The 5,274-nt window shown below is 52.6% G+C and overlaps 1 protein-coding gene across 7 annotated transcripts in view; it reads right to left on the bottom strand.

The window, feature by feature from the left end:
• Nucleotides 1-5,274, bottom strand: part of ARHGAP23 (Rho GTPase activating protein 23) — a 145,322-nt gene that overhangs the window by 60,354 nt on the left and 79,694 nt on the right. The gene's annotated exons all lie outside the window — the stretch shown is intronic.

Consider the following 5,274-nt stretch of genomic DNA (forward strand, 5'->3'; position numbering starts at 1 on the left):
GGTGATTGGCACGGGAGCATGTTGGGCAGCTGGCACTGCTTAAGCAAGACAAACATACCAATTCAAATCCCTCGGGGTTCAGCCAGAACTGCAGCAAATGCAGCTACTACCCCAAAGGTGAGTTGGGAAGGTCAGAAGATTGAGGAAAGAGGCATGCCCCAGGAAAAACTCCCACCCCCTTCTCCCTGAGCCCTCCCAAGTTACCCCCCTGACTAGTCCCCATGCCTGCCATTCCTGAGTCAACCAAGAGGGAACACTGGAGAGCAACAGAAAGACTCAAATTGCTGTTTGCCAGCTAACCTAAAGGCTCGACACACCTGCATCCCAACAGAGACTGAGAATTGGACAGCTAAGCCCTCTTGGCAGCACTGAAAATCTCCCACCCCCTGTTCCCAAGACAAGCTCCCTGCTCCTGCAGGGCCACCAGCTTCTGACAGCCCCAGGATGCAGACTCTGAATGAGTTGCTGGCTGTGGTAGGGTCCAGAGGCCATGGAGTTGAGCAGGCTAGAAAGGCACACAAAGATGAGGTACAACTCAAAGATGATGGTCTTTGAGCTAGCACGGTACAGCCTCCTGTCCCATCCAGCACAGGGATTGACTGCTCAGTTGTCAGAGCCAACACCTTTTCACAGGACTCAAACCAAAGCTAATGATGCTACTTTAGTGAACAGGCAGTGGTCCAGCCCATGCCAATGCAAGCAAGTGATTTTGTGAGGTGGGAGAGGAGCCTCGCAAAGGTAGTCCCAAGTCAGGAGACTGGCTATATCTAATACTGCATTCATCGTCTCTGGTGAGCTATGTTCACGATGGGAAGCCACGTGCAGGATCTGGCCAGAGGGGCCATCCTTCCCACTCTGTGTTCTGCATGGCGTGATGCAAGCGGACAAGGTCTAGAGCTGGGAGGGGGAGAGGATAAAGGGTCTGGATTTCAGGAGAGTCTCTGTCTCCCTCCGCAATGGTGAAGAGGCCAAGGTGGGAGTGCTCAAGGTAAAGAAACCCTTGTGAATTCAAAGCTAATGTCCTGAGGTGACGGCACATGACCCTGAGGTCCCTCCCCACCCTGTGCTACCATGATTGTAGTTCAACCCCAGGCAGTCTGACGCTGGGGGCACATACTAGTCTAAGTTATTCCCTAGTCTTGCCCAAGCTCCCCTGCATTTTGCCTTCTGTTTCTCCCATAGGATCATGTCTCACTCTTCCAGGAGTGACAGGGAAGGATCCTCCAGGCTGAGCTTCTCTCCAGCAGGATTCCCAGTTTGGTGGGACCTAGGGGGACATTACAAGTGCAGCCAGCAGCCCAGCTACTTTGCCTGAGCTCACCAGTGGCAGTGGGTGGGTTCCCATCTCTGATGCCGCATAGCCACAGCAGGATGCCAGAGTTCTCAGCCTCTGGGAAGTAGGGAACTAGATGGCACCCCCTGCAGGTTGAATATTGGTGCTAGGAAAGAGACTTATAATGGTCTTAATGGCCATGCCTCCTCTCTGCTCACTCCAAGAGGGCAAAGCAGTTCCAAGCCCAGCTGACAGTTCCCTCTCCACAGCGCTCAGACAAAAGCAACCAGACCTGGTGAGCAAGAAAAGATAAAAATACACCAGGAGCTGGGGAGAGTGGCCTTGGGCATTGTGTAACTATTGTTCCCCAAGGAAGACAGCATGAGATTGGGGGAAGGGGAGGGTGGGGTGCACAGAGACAACAGAAAAGAGAGATACCCACAGAGTAGGTGGTAACACACAGGTAGGAAGGGTGGCTGAGCAGGTAGACCACCACCCTGGGAGATCTGCATACAACTCCCCATTCAACAACTGGCTCCTGGCATGCAAGTCCAAGGGATAAAGCAATGATGAGAGAATGTGTAAAGACGTGGCATGGGGGAAAGAATGGCGGTGTCCCTCTGGGCAGCAGCTATGAGAGGAAAGCAAGATGCAAAGGAGAGGCAGCCACACACAGCCTGTCCTCCCATCACACAGGGTCTTGCAATAGCAGTGGAAGGAATGAGCAGCTGCAGAGCCAGGGTTGCCATCACATGGGGTGGGGAATTCTTCTGCCCCTCAAAGTCAGTAAGAGCCAAAAACCCGAGGCACTGGGGTACCGAGGCCAGAGGGGCCAACAGTAAAGGGCACAGAAACAGACTGCAAGGAGCAAAGTCAAATTCTCTGTGAATCACGGCTGAGCCTGGGACCTCCACTACTGTCTCTCAGACATGCAGGGCTGTTAGGTGGGTAAAACTGCAGGGAGCATTGTGGGGAGGGTGAGTGAGAAAGGATCGTTTCCTGTGGAGGCCTCCAAGCTCGATGTGGGTGGCAAGGGGTGCCAACACCAAGAGCCTTGTGCCAGCTGTCACTCCCAGCCTCACACTCGCAGGCGTTGCATTCTGGGAGATGCGGTGCCAAGGGTGGGGAGGGTATGTGCAGTGGCAAGGCCCCCTCAGAGGCAAGCTTCCCGTCTTTCCTCTCACCTCTGGCAGCAGACAACCTGCTTGGCTCCCTCTGCACAGGTGAGGCAATGGCCCCTGGGGCCTGTGAGCTCAGCTCACTCAGGGCACCAAGATGGGGTGACATCACCTGCCAGCGCTGCCAAAAAACTCAGTGAGGAATGCAAAGCTCCTGTCTCCCTCCCAGCTGACTCAACTCTATCGAAACTCAGCCCCCAGACCAGGGCCCTGGCTCCTTTGCCCCAGCCTGCCCCAGCTCACACTGTTGTGGAGCCAGGGGGTACCACCCAAGCCATACTTCCGATCCCCATTTCACTGCTGTCTAATCCCAATCCATTCCTAGGAATATCTGCCTTTGCTTGCCAAAAGGCTGCAGGGTGGGTGCCAGGCATGTTACATCCCTGACCTGTGCAGGGCAGGATCCAGTGTTCTCACCTGACAGTCTGCAGGGAGCTGCCCGGCTAAGCAAAACAGCCTTAAAACATAAAGCAGATATCGAAGGTTTTGGGATGGAATTTTCCCAATGGTTTGGCATGGTCCAGCCCATCTGCTCTTCAGGGGAGAGTATGAACTTAACTGACATTTACTGGGTCAGACTATAGGTCCATCTTGCCCAGTATCCTCTCTCATAGTGGCAGAAAGTAAATGCTGGAAAGGAGAGTGAATTGGATATAACCAGGGGTTTTTCCACTGTTTCTCTCTGTTGCAGCCTCCAGCAAATTTGTTCAATCCCCTTTTTTAATCCAGCTAAATTATCATCTTCCACAGCATCTGGTGGCAATGAGCTCCACACCTGAATTACACACTGTGCAAAAAAACTTCCTTTTGTTAGCTTTAAACTCACTATCTACTAGTTTCATTTTGTGACCCTTAATTCTTGTACTGTGAGAGACAGCAAATCTTAGAATCATAGAAAATTAGGGTTGGAATAATAAATCACTATTTATTTTCTCTTTGCCATTTAGTATTTTCTAAGCCCTTATCATGTTCCCCCTCAAGCGAATCTTTTCTAAACTGAATAGGCCTGGCCTCTTTAGTTTCTCCTCATATAGACACTCCTCCATACTACCAATCATCCTTGTTGCCCTACAGGTGCTACAAGTGTATTTCGTTTAGTTTATCATCACTTTTCCCCTCACCTCCATGGTAACCCAGGTGAATGGCTGGCAAGGAGACCTAGTGTTTGGGCTGGCGAGCTTTCATGATGGACCTCCACACACAGGAGGAAAAGGAGGAACCCTGTAGGAACCAAGCAAGAACCCTCTGTGTGCTCACGTGTGGAAGAGGAGACCAAAAAGCTCTCCCTAGGAGAGTAACATGAGTTGCAGGAAAGCTGGCCTGACACCCTGAGGTGCTAAGGCCTGGGTTCAATTCTGGCTCTGCCACAGATGCCTTGACTAACCTTGGGCAAGTCACTTTGTCCACTCTATGACTCACTCCCCCATCTGGAAAATGCTGATAGTTCTTCCCCCATGTGGGGGCCTCTAGGATGGCACTGAGGAAGACCCCATAAGGAGCTAGGTAGAGAGGGGAGGCTTCCAGGGAGCAGGATAAAACCCCATCCACAACTAGACAGTAGAGTTAACCAAAGGGGCTTCAGGGGCCCTATGACTCTCAAACAGTTTCCCCTTTGTCTGGTTCAAGCTGATGCTGCAGGAGAGGAAGAGAGATTTCAAGCCCTACAGAGGCTTTGAACCAGCCTGCCAGAAGAGCCAATTTTTCCTTTCTGCCATGACAAAGCTGACAGTTTCGCCTGTGAAGCTCAAGAGAACTGGCTCTGGCCACAACGCTGAGTCCTGCACGAACAGCAGTTCCCAACCAGACGCCTAATCTGAATGGACGAGATGTCAGCAAATACTGCTGGGGACTGGGGCCGGCTGGGAGAGGCGCCTCTCTCCCTGGGATGCCGGCGGCATGACGGGACACCACGGCAGTGCTGAGCTGGCTCTGTGACAGAGGAGAGGAGTGGGGATCATGTCCCTGGAGCACTGGAAGTTGGCTGCAATAAAGGCTGGGGCTTTTTTGGCTGGTGCCTTTGCTAGCACTCAGAAAACTCAAATGGTCTTGGTTGCAGCATCTCAGTCATCTGATCAGGGTCAGACCCACCACTGCCCAATGTGGCTCAGGAAGGAATTCTTCCCCTCCATCAAGCTTTTAAAGCCCATGGGTGGGTTATTGTTCCTTTGTGGCATGGGATGGGGCAGGGTCCTCTTCCTTGGATCCCCAGAGCATATGTTAACCAGCACATCCCTGTAACTGCACTAGTAGGGCATTGGCAGCACCCTCATCTCCCCTGCCTTTTACCTAGGGCTTGTTGCTGGTGTCCCCATTTTGTGCATGTGACGTTTGGAGTGCCTGTTTTTTTTAGGGATTTTTGGGAACATGGCTGCATGTGACCACCAGGGACTAGACTTAATGGCCAAGGAGGTCCCTTCCAGTCCTCCATCCTTATGTCCGAGTTCTGTGCTGCAGAAGGGGAAGTCCTCCCGTCTTCGAATAAGAGACCCTGCCTGCTGGGACACAGCAGAGGTAATTCAATGGCCTGTCGGTGCTAGGGATTTTCAACCATGGAGACCCCTGGGCCCTGTGCTTTGACACACTGTTCCCAGATGCTATAACACAGCAGAGGTTACATAGCCATGTCTCTCTGCTGGAGGCTGCCAGAACCAGTGCTGAGGCCCTGACAAAGCAACCCAGCCACTGCCAGATGTTGCGGCACAACCAAGGTGAGTGTGTCAGTGCCAGATTTCCCATGCTCTGCTTGGATGCAGCAATCACATGGCAGTACTGGGAGTGCCAAGGCCTCACCCCATCCCCACCCCTCCACTCTGAGGCAGGAAT

Source organism: Alligator sinensis, unplaced genomic scaffold (assembly GCF_000455745.1).
Source record: "Alligator sinensis unplaced genomic scaffold, ASM45574v1 scaffold1261_1, whole genome shotgun sequence".
Lineage (NCBI taxonomy): Eukaryota > Metazoa > Chordata > Crocodylia > Alligatoridae > Alligator > Alligator sinensis.